Consider the following 12,308-nt stretch of genomic DNA (forward strand, 5'->3'; position numbering starts at 1 on the left):
GCAACATATAGACATGTTTTAATGTATTTAACTTTAATTGTTCATTTAAGATACCAGTAATGTAAAAATGTGCGTATAGATAGGAATATGCTAGTAGCATGGATGTCAGTAACATCATCACTAATACACAAATGGAAAAGAGAAAATAACTCGCAGCCTACAAAGAAAAAAGGTCACGTGATTCCAATTCTGGAAACTGCAATTCTTAAGACGGGGAAGCTGACAACGACAACGAGCGAGGTCATGGTGGTATTGTTATGCGCAGGGGGGGTGGGGGGGTGGGGGGGGGTGGTTAGAGGGTTAGGGTAAGGGTTACGGTTTGTAATTGTCCTCTTCCCCTTAAGACGTCGGTTTCAACCAACTGTAAAAAGAAAACAAAATTTGCATTGAATCTGCGCGAGAAATCATTACAGCATTCTATCAAACAGCTAAAGGAAGGATTTTACATAAGGAAACTCTGGGTGTTGGTTAAACTTGTGCTTTTCATTCCCACTAGTCCTTAAATTGCTACTTCCTGTACAAAGCGGACTACTTTTTTGGCTCATTGCTTTCAGTTTAAGGTCAAATGCAGTTAAGACATGTAGGCGATTTAACTCGTTATTATAAATACATCAAAGTCTCCTTTCATGTGTTCTTTAATTGCAATATATACATTCTTGGACTGAATACATTTCAAATCATTTTATCGAATAAGAATGATATCCGTAATTAATCCCAAAGAGCGTTTCTATTGGTTTGTTTACCTGAATGCTCCTTGATTGTTAGTTAAAAGTCCGCACTAAACTCTTTACATGTTCAATAACATGGCCTTATGCTTATACGCGTATTTTCCGTATCCGGGGTAAATTATAGTATACGTAAGAGTTTTCGGGGTTTATTAAAGATGTACCTGAGCCGACAACGGCCTATTGGGACAACCATTATGTATTATTGTCGACTCAGATACTACTTAATAGTACCCCGGCACTATACAGTATACTTAAAAATATCCGGGATACGGAAACTATACTTAAAAGTACCCCGGAGTATTGCGGGTGCCTTAAAGCGCATTTTCGGTACTCGGGTAAAATTGTTGTATACGTAAGAGTTATAAAAATGATTTTCAGTTATTAAAATACTATGTACATGCATAGAATGATAAGTGTCTAAGTGTACTTTAATGAATCTTACGTGTACAAGAAACGTTTAAAAGGCGAATATTATCGTGAAATTGTTATAGTATCGTTTTATAGTTTTATTAATAATTCTTTGGTTTGGCAAACTATTACCGTTTATTAGTCAACAACTGTACCTCACCACTTTACAAATGCGTATGATTATGGAATCTATTTGTAATGTTTCGCTTGAACAACAATCTTAAATTACATGCAAAAGTCGTGAAAACAGACAAAAAATCTGTTGCATCCTTACTTAAATTTTAATCAGCATGCCAAATGTTGCACACTGTTAAACTGAATAAATGCTTTATTAAAATAAAAATTCTAGTTTCATCAAAAAGTGTTCAACATCAAACGACCGAGAACTATAGCGATTGACAATGTTATGCTAAACGTTCACAAAGTATACATGCAGGATTTGTCTTCTATGATATTGTTATACATGCAGGATTGGTCTTGTATGATATTGTTTTATAATGGTATGAACACATCTTCCGTAATGTGAAAAAGTCGTGGGATTGCTCCATGGAAAAAATGTAAACGTCTTGCCTTGCCAACATGTTTTGTATTATAAGTCTCGCTTTTATGAGTTGTTAATCCACACACATCACAAGCACTTCCTTTGTTAGTTACATTGTCATTATTTTATTTTGGGGCCGTGATCTGTGAAAACGGGGTTTAATGCATGTGCGTGAAGTTCCGTCCCACATTTGTCTGTACAGGACAACACTTACCGCCTAAACTGTTCTTTTGCTAAGAAGAGACTTTCTTTAAACGTAAAATACATAAAATCGGAAAGTGTCAAATGCATTACACCTCCTTTTCACAGAGCGCGGCTCATTTTTATTAAAACAGGACACGGACTCCCCCGCTGAATTTCATAGGATTCAGTAACGAGTGGTGTGTTTCTGATAATATGAGCCCCGTTCTGAAAAAAACTAGGCATAATGCATGTGCGTAAAGTGTCGTCCCAGATCAGCCTGTGCAGTCCGCACAGGCTAATCAGGGACGACACTTTCCTATTTAATGGTATTTTTTGTTTAAAGGAAGTCCCTTTTTACCAAAAAATCTAGTTGAAGCGGAAAATGTCGTCCCTGATTAGCCTGTGGGGACTGCACAGGCTAATATAGGACGACACTTTACGCACATGCACTATGCCAACTTTCTCAGAACAAGACACATGTGAAAATTGGCAAGAACATATGTTTTTCTTTTGACACATTGAGCTTAGTTCAAACAAGCGTACTCGATTGTATTAACAGCAAATGTTCCTTGGCTCATTACTTTCAGTTTAAGGTCAAATGCAGTTAAGACATGTAGGCGATTTAACTCGTTATCATATATACATCAAAGTCTCCTTTCATGTGTTCTTTAATTGCAATATATACATTCTTGGACTGAATACATTTCAAATCATTTTATCGAAAAAGAATGTGTGTTAACTTTAGTGTCCCAGTACTAGTAGCAAATAATGTCCCATCGTGTGTAAACGTTAGTGTTTCAGCATAAACAGCAAATATCACTTCGTGTGTAGACGTTAGTGTCTCAGCATTACCATAAAATGTCCGTTCGTGTGTAGACGTTAGTGTCCCAGCATTAACAGCAAATGTCTCTTCGTGTGTAGACGTTAGTGTTCCAAATCGAAACACGACCCTCGCTATAACCATCGTCGTACAGCTTGCATACCTTGTCCAGAGTCGAAAATGTAAACGTTGCGCACTGATCAAGTCGTAGACACTTATCCGCACACATTGCACGTGACATTACGGTAGGCGTTGCTAAGGGCACCATGGCAACGTCCACAGCCATGTCGCGTGATTCTAGAACGAAGTACCCTTTCAACTGCTCGCAAGAAGTTGATTCTGAAACTATTTTATGTGAAACTTCATTTTAGCAAAACAGATAGTACAAACCTATGGATATTAAGCACTCAAGTGATCTAGTTGAAAATTATATAAGAGTAACACACATAGTGAGTTAGTTTTATATGTTTCTTTCAACATGTTTCGCATTATTTTTAAAGTCGGGCAATTTAGTGCGATTCAGAGAAGATTTAATCATCCACACATGTACAGAAACATATAATAACAACCCATGTGGAAACGTGATGACCTTTATAAGTTGTGGCATGGTAAAGATTTTAACATAAAATCGATTTATTTTTCCTGTTTGACGAGCAAATTTCCACCCAATGAAATAACTAACAACACCAAACAAATGCTTTGAACAAGCACAAGTTCTCCGATGCACAAAAACATTAACTTCTTGTTGAACGAATAGATATTTTGGTGTTTTTCCGAAAGAGATGGAGCAAATGCCAAGGCGGTGGTACTAATGGCAGGAGGTGGCGCCAATGTACTTTTTTAGCCATTTTTAATTTTCGATACCGAAAATACACATTTTGTTTCGTATTCCAGGTGGATTGTTCGATTGTTTTCTTAATTCGGTCATAATGAAATATAATTAAAATAGTAAAGTCTATATAATTATGAAGAAACATGTGTTGCAAAGAGATTTTTAAATATATGTGATTGAATATGCCACAATATTGGAAAGAAGCTTGAGGATTATTGTCAAAAAGGTAACGATTAAAGCCGGAGCTATCCTAATTTGTTGCAGATATTAGTAGGAGCGAATGGCATATGGTAGCCTATTTAAGATTCGTTGACCCTTGCCTTTCAGTAAATAAAGCAAATTTAATAGAGGACTCAACTCGTTTCAAGAAGAATTACCGGTAATATCTTTTTATTACTTCGTGAATTTAGATTTTTTTAACAAAACATTTGTAGTATAGACCATATTTTGAGAATGTTGAGAATTTAATCATTGGTTTTATTGAATATTACATATTTTGGATTTATATCGAACAACATGTTTCTTTTTCAGGTTATTGACTTCTTAATTTAGTGGGCTACTTATATATTCATATATTTACATCTTGTTTTTTTTCTAGAATGTGTATATGTTCTGTAAAGATTTGGGTTTAAGTTTTTGCGTTCAAAAATAAAAAGAAATATGAAATGGGAACAGTATCTATCAAATGTAAGTCGTGTGATTATTCATATATCGTGCATTGGCGCCACCTCATGTCCTTAGCTCCACCTCTTTGGCATTGGCTCCATCTCGTTTGGAAAACAAACAAAATTACCTAATAGATCTGCAAGATGTCAATGTATCTGTGCACGCAGCAACTAGTATATGTTGAACGCAATCGTTTGATGTCGTTCGAGAATTAATCGGGTGGAATTTTGCTCGTCACAAAGGCACACTATTTTGATTTGCTTTCAAAAACTCCACCATGTCGCAACATATGAAGATCCGAAAGTTTCCGAAATGGTTGTGTTTGTATGTTTATGTACATTTGCGGATGAATAAATCTTCACTGAATCGCACTTCATTGCCTGATTTATAAAATATTGCGAAATACGTTGGAAAACATATAAAACCTACTAACCCTGAAGAATTATCCGTGAAATTTCAAAACATCCGGTCCTTAGGGCCACCTCGGAAATTACATTGGCTCATTTATTTATGCATCGTACAAAAAGAGGTGGTGCCCGTGATTAACGGCCGTGCTGGCAATATTGAGCTCGTGTGTTCTTTCATTAGTTATTTAGTGCATTTATGCATAATGTCGTTAGCTTGACATAATTTAGCTAGAGTGTTCTTTCATTAGTTATTAAGGTAGCGCACCTCTAATGGGCACATATCCAAATATAATCTAATTAATTATTTTCTTAATCAGCATCATTTCACTGAACTACATGCAAATTTGTAGGTAGGCTTTCCATGCTTTTTAAAAAAATATACCGATTTTTTCAAAACCACCCCCACGCTCGGCTTTTGTCCAGTTTATTTTCACCCCTGGGGTATATAAAAGTTCCATAATTCATTCAAATTTCCAAATATGGGCATGCAGTTGGTGTGTACAGATGCTGTAAAGGTGTTTAAAGTTTAAACAAGATGAAATAAGTATTCTTTTACAGACATTTATTTTTTACAATTTTTTATCTATGGAAGAGCACCATGAAATGTAAGTGATTTCAGCCAAGTAAAAATTGGGTCGGTTAAAAACAAAGTGTCATAAAATTCAAAATAGTATCATTTAAGTCATATTTTAAACTTAGTTTTTATAGAAACACTATATACAGCAAAAATACCAAGAACTAGACAGATTTACCGTTTACTTTTTGAAATAAAAATAAAAATGCAACATGCATGGTTCGTATTTTCAACAGTAAATCACCCAATTTCGCCATAACGTTGTTTTAATTTTAATAATTGAAAAATGTGCATAAAAATTGCAACAAATTTAACAATAAATATAGCTTATATGCCATATTAAATCAAATTACGTTAGAAAATAAATAAAACGCGTCGCAAAAAAGTATACGTCGTCGGCAGGATTCGAACCTGCGCGGGAATATCCCAAAAGATTTCTAGTCTATCGCCTTAACCACTAGGCTACGGCACCTAATAGTAGGCTCTTCAACCTTCGAAGAAATCGCGGGAAATCATTAGAGGTGCACTACCTTAAGTGCATTAATGCATTATGTCGATAGCTTGGCAGCAGTGAGCTCGAGTGTTCTTGCATTAGTTATTTGGTGCATTAATTCATGATGTCGTTAGCTTGACAGTAGTGAGCTCGAGAGTTCTTGCTTTAGTTATTTGGTGCATTTATGCATAATGACGTTAGCTTGACAGTTGTGAGCTAGAGTGTTCTTGGATTAGTTATTTAGTGCATTAATGCATAATGTCGTAAGCTTGACAGTTGTGAGCTAGAGAGTTCTTGGATTAGTTATTTGGTGCATTAATTCATAATGTCGTTAGCTTGACAGTTGTGAGCTAGAGTGTTCTAGGATTAGTTATTTTGTGCATTAATGCATAATGTAATTAGCTTGACAGTAGTGGGCTAGAGTGTTCTTGCATTTGTTATTTAGTGCATTAATGCATAATGTCGATAGCTTGACAGAAGTGAGCTAGAGTGTTCTTGCATTAGTTATTTTGTGCATTAATGCATAATGTAGTTAGCTTGACAGTAGTGAGCTAGAGTGTTCTTGCATTTGTTATTTAGTGCATTAATGCGTTATGTCGATGGCTTGAAAGCAGTGAGCTCAAGTTTTATTGCATTAGTTATTTAGTGCATTCATTCATAATCTCGTTAGCTTGACAGCAGTGAGCTCGAGTGTTCTTGCATTAGTTATTTTGTGCATTAATTCATAATGTAGTTAGCTTGACAGAAGTGAGCTAGAGTGTTCTTGCATTAGTTATTTTGTGCATTAATTCATAATCTCGTTAGCTTGACATTAGTGAGCTAGATTGTTCTTGTATTCGTTATTTTGTGCATTTATTCATAATGTAGTTTGCTTGACAGAGGTGAGCTAGATTGTTCTTGCATTAGTTATTTAGTGCATTAATCTATAATGTAGTTGACTTGAAAGAGGTGAGCTCGAGGGTTCTTGCATTAGTCATTTTGTGCATTAATGCATAATGTCGTTAGCTTGACAGTAGTGAGCTAGAGTGTACTTGCATTTGTTATTAGTGCATTCATGCATAATGTCGTTAGCTTGAAAGCAGTGAGCTCGAGTGTTCTTGGGTTTGTTATTTAGTGCATTAATTTATAATGTAGTTAGCTAGACAATAGTCAGCTCGAGTGTTCTTGCATAAGTTATTTTGTGCATTAATGCATAATGTCGATAGCTTGACAGCAGTGAGCTAGAGTGCTCTTGCATGAGTTATTTAGTGTATTAATGCATAATGTCGATAGCTTGACAGCAGTGAGCTCGAGTGTTCTTGCTTTAGTTATTTAGTGCATAAATGCATAACGTCCTTAGCTTGACAGTAGTGAGCTCGAGTGTTTTTGCGTTAATTATTTAGTGCAATAATGCATAATGTCGATAGCTTGACAGCAGTGAGCTCAAGTGTTCTTGCATAAGTTATTTATTGCATTATTGTATAATCTCGTTAGCTTGACAGTAGTGAGCTCGAGTGTTCTTGTATTAGTTATTTAGTGCATTAATGCATAATGTCGATAGCTTGACAGCAGTGAGCTAGAGTGTTCTTGCATGAGTTATTTAGTGCATTAATGCATAATGTCGATAACTTGACAGCAGTGAGCTCGAGTGTTCTTGCTTTAGTTATTTAGTGCATTCATGCATAACGTCCTAAGCTTGACAGTAGTGAGCTCAAGTGTTATTGCATTAGTTATTTAGTGCATTCATGCATAATGTCGTTGGCTTGACAGCAGTGAGCTAGATTGTTCTTGCATGAGTTATTTTGTGCATAAATGCAGAATGTGGATAGCTTGACATTACTGAGCTCGAGTGTTCTTGCAATAGTTAATTAGTGCATTAATGCATAACGTCCTTAGCTTGACAGTAGTGAGCTCGAGTGTTCTTTTTATATTAGTTATTTAGTGCATTGATGCATAATGTCCGTAGCTTGACAGTTTATAAATGAATATGTGAGCTAATGTGAGTAAGCAATCAAGTTACACTACGTAAACAAAGTGTGTCCCTTTTTTTAAACAAAGCTTTGTTCAATGGATTTAAAATATAACCAATTAATAAAAATAATTTAACATGTTACAGGAATGCATCTTATGAGCCTAGATTCTTACCAGGCGTGGCAGGATAAGATGAGGGCCATGTTCCAGAGTAACACTCATCTACAGCATTCATGACGTCACCATTTGCAATCTTTCTGTCATACATGACGCAGCATATTGCTTGACCCGCAAACGCTTGGCTAGACGTCCCGTTCAACCTTCCGCCAATGCGCAGTGTTCCTGGCAAACCAAGGCGTGGATTGGTTCCAATGCCTGAAAGCTTCACAAGACCCAGATCAGATTGGGATTTCATGAGCTTCAGCTCAGGTTTGCTTTCGTCGTACGCGAGAGCAAGATTAACCCATTCATTGCCTCCCATATCTTGCACTGAAACAATTTGCCCAAGTGAGTCACCTGTTACACTTATCACATCGACAATAACGTGCGTGGAGTTGCACCAAAGTACAATGTCCCGGATTACCCTTTGGCTTACGATGGGGCCCGTATCTTGCTGATAGTAGAAAACGGTTCCACCGGTAGTGCTGCAGGCTTTTACAGTCAGAACGAATGCGAAATCTCCCAAAGTACTTGCAGAACCTGACACGACTCTTAAATCGACGTAGGAACGTCTGTCTCCAACAAACTTGATGGCCTGGTACCCCAGATATTGATTCAAGTCGCCAATTTCTTTTCTGCATCCGACTTTCCCTCCTTCGGCCGTTTGTTTTATGATGTCATAGGCAGGGTCAGCAAGAGCAAGTGGCCATGTCATAATAGGTGTTGTGTAGCCGAGAGCAAATACCCACGAAGTAACTGGTATAAATGTGGTTTAATAATAATAATAAAAATAATAATAATAACAAATCAAAATAATAATAATAATAATAATAATAATTTTTATAATAATAATAATAATAATAATAATAATAATAATAATAATAAAAATAATAATAATAATAATAATAACAATAATAATAAATTATATTCACTAGTATTATTGTTATTATCATCATAATCGTCATCACAGCATTAAATTTTTCTAAGCGATTTTCCAGTCACAGTATCAAAAAAATAATAATATGAAGAGAAGATCATTGTTATCGAGAAGATCTTGCCAGCATAACATACAAGTTCATGTAATTACTATCATAAAAGCGGTAACATCAAATGGTTCGCCAACACTACCAATATAACAGTTAAACTCCTAGTATTGTTTTGAGAACTATTGATTGTATATTATTAACTTAGAAAAAAAATTATCATTGAAAATATCCTTTAAATAAACGCAAACGTTACTTACAACAGAACGATAACCAGAAATGTAAGATCGCCATTGTTGGGTCTTTTTATACATATAAGCAAGGCTATTACTACACTTGTCAAATATAGTTCCAATAAGGAGGAAAACGACACTTAAGTTCAATAACATTAAAAATAATATGTGGCAATATGACGTCATCAACTGTCATGCGCAACAGACACATTAAAGGAGTATATAACTAGTTATAATCAAGTTGCATTATGCTTGTCATTGGTAACTTTTCTTTAAATAATAGATGTTATAAATGAGGCTCGTACTGGGAAATCTGGGCTTTAATGCATTAAGTGAAGTCTCAGATAAGAATGTGCAGTACGCACAGGCTAATCAGCCACGACATTTTGTGCTTTATTGATTATTTTTGTTTAAAGAAAGTCTCTTCTTAAAGAAAATTTAGTCAATGAGGAAAGTGTCGTCCCTGATTAGCATATGTGGACTGTACAGGCTAATCTGGGACGGCACTTAACGCATTTGCATTAAGCCCGTTTTCGCGAAGTAGGCGTATTGAATTAATGAAAACAGTCCGTTTCTTCTCCATCAAGTAAGTCGATACAATCGGAATGTTAAGAACGATTGTTTGATTCTCAATGTGCATTCGAAGTTTTGATAGTTGACTCTGCGATGTAAATTCGTGAATACAGATTTTGTTATATCTAGTGCGTATTGTGGAATTCGTAACTTTTTGTAGTCTTACTTAAATAGAAGTTAAACAATACAATTATACAGCTTTTCATAAGTATTATATATATATTTATACACCTATGTTATACGTTTATGGATTGATCAGAAGACAATTAACGTAATACAATCTGAATTTTCCCAAATAACGGTCGTTCAGGACAGAACAATTTAAATCTTATATAAATGTAAGCGATGGAATAACACGATGGTAAATAAATAAAACTATAATTCAATTGAAATTATCATTTATAGTGAATACCTTTAAAATATAAACATTTTCCATCTGCACCTTTAAGGTTTTCGCAAAAAGCGGAAACGAACACTAATCCAGTTCGTCTAATTGGCTTTTCTGGTCGGCTTGTCATCCATCTTTTAATGATAAACAATGAAGTCCACCGCGTGTGAATCGGGCGCGTTTTGTTCAAATCTGAACCACATGCTTTTCTTTCGTTCTCTATATCAATACTGCATTTAGTTGTTGATCATAAATCAGCGGAGCTTATTTCATTAAAATGGGATTATCTTGTAAATCCAAGGCCTCGAAATATTCAAACAATGGTGGGACATTTATACGTGTCATAAATATTGTTTTTCGATGAATCTTGATATTTTATCTGAGTGGTTTGCATTAGCTGTCATTTTTAACGTTTTATATCTGCCTTTTTTCAAAGGTTCTGAAACGTAACACGCAATGTATGGTTTGCTCTACATTTTTACAAATGGATTAAAATGACGTTAACCAGTCTTCATTAGATTGAATACAGCATAAGAATTATCAACATCAATCGGCAGAACCAAAGTTCAGAAACATATCTTTGTTTAATGAAGCTTCTGTATTTTTTGCTGACAAAATAACACATTTAAGTAGATGTTTTAGAAATCAGAATGTGCGAATCCCACAGCGGTCTTTACCGCGATTTATGTGCAATAAATGAGTCAAGTTCTGAGATAACTGGGCATAACGCTTGTGTGTAAATTATCATCCCAGATTAGCCTGTGCAGTTCGCAAAAGCTAATCAGGGACGAAACTTTCCGCGTTTATGCCATTTTTCGTTTAAATGAAGTCTCTTCTTAGCAAAAAATCCAATTTAGGCGGACTGCACAGGCTAATCTGGGACGACACTTAATGCACATGCATTATGTCCAGTTGTCTCAGAACGCGACTCAAATGAAAAGTATTCTGAGAAGGGAAAGAGGATATAAAATATTGACATCATAGTTAATATGCTGAAAATATATCTTGAAATAAGCATGCACGTCCTCGTATCTCGACCCGTACTCACCAAACAATTCTTAGACTGAAGTCTAAGAATTAAGAATATTCTTTAAATTGCGTTAAATTGATATATTCAAGAGTTGCTTGAATTTTGAGTTAAACTTGGCATTCAACACCTCTATCTATATCATCCTTCATGTACAACATTTTGTAAATTACATTGTCATCAGTGGAGGCCTGTATCAATCTAAACATTGAACGCATTGTTCTTGGTTCCAAGTCTATTCTTTGTGTCTTGTTCTGTGAATACTGGGCATAATGTGTGTGCGTAAAGTGTCGTCCCTGATTAGCCTGTGCAGTCCGCACGGGCTAATCAGGGGCGACACTTTCCGCTTTAACTAGATTTTCGGTAAAAAGGACTTCCTTTAAACGAAAAATACCATTAAAGCGGAAAGTGTCGACCCTAATTAGTCTGTGCGGACTGCACAGGCTAATCTTGGACGACACTTTACGCACATGCATTTTACCCAATTTCCACAGAACAAGACACCTTCATTCTTAAGTCTAAGAATGGGTTGGTGAATACTTGCCCACGTTGACAATTACGTTAGTCGCACATGTACCATATTATGGCTATCAGACATATCAGTAATATCATCAAAGTAATACTAGTTGTTGTTTTAGGTGGTTTCTTTTTTTACAGCGAAAATCATTACACTTATTTATTTTTGAGCGTAGATGTTGTAAGGCCCTGGAGTATTAATTAACTTGTTTATTATATGTTATTCATAATGTTAACAAACTGCTATTGTTTATATTATCATTTACTCAACCATTACACTATCCCATACACAGGATTATGGTTGAAGTGTTTAATTGTTATATTAACTGATAGAGTAATCATTTAAATATGTTTTGTCTAATGATTATAAACAGAACTTGAATTCCAAAACTTACTGTCAATGTCCGAACTTCAAGGAGGCAAGTCCAACCGTCATCTTGCAATGATTCTATTGGTATATTCATTTCTAAGTGACTTAACATTGTATGATTATAATAATACAACTACAAGTTACTTTACGACACTATTTATAGTCATTAAATGTTCATATATGTTGTTATATGTGTAAAATTCGCCATTCCTAAAAAGTACTTTTCAGCTGTTGAAGTATTTCGGATATATTGTACCGTAATATTTCTTTTCTGTCATAACTGCATTTTTGTTTAAGTCAGAGAGAAGTATATTTGTTTATTGTTAGATGTAGAATCTTTTGCTCATCTATATTTGCTCCTAAAATGTTCTTTTGTTTGTTAAAATATATATTATTGTTGAATGTTTTGCCGCTAGAGAACTTTGTTTAGGATTTAGGATTTAGGAAATGCATTTGA

The 12,308-nt window shown here is 35.2% G+C and overlaps 3 protein-coding genes across 4 annotated transcripts in view; all 3 read right to left on the bottom strand.

The window, feature by feature from the left end:
* LOC127849318 (kyphoscoliosis peptidase-like) overlaps positions 1–12,308 on the bottom strand; it is a 174,139-nt gene that overhangs the window by 19,433 nt on the left and 142,398 nt on the right. The window lies entirely within an intron of this gene.
* LOC127847767 (uncharacterized) overlaps positions 1–12,308 on the bottom strand; it is a 178,162-nt gene that overhangs the window by 6,198 nt on the left and 159,656 nt on the right. The window lies entirely within an intron of this gene.
* Positions 1–12,308, bottom strand: part of LOC127847768 (lysosome-associated membrane glycoprotein 2-like) — a 47,216-nt gene that overhangs the window by 5,863 nt on the left and 29,045 nt on the right. The window lies entirely within an intron of this gene.

The sequence above is a fragment of the Dreissena polymorpha genome, chromosome 10 (genome assembly GCF_020536995.1).
Source record: "Dreissena polymorpha isolate Duluth1 chromosome 10, UMN_Dpol_1.0, whole genome shotgun sequence".
Classification (NCBI taxonomy): Eukaryota; Metazoa; Mollusca; class Bivalvia; order Myida; family Dreissenidae; genus Dreissena; species Dreissena polymorpha.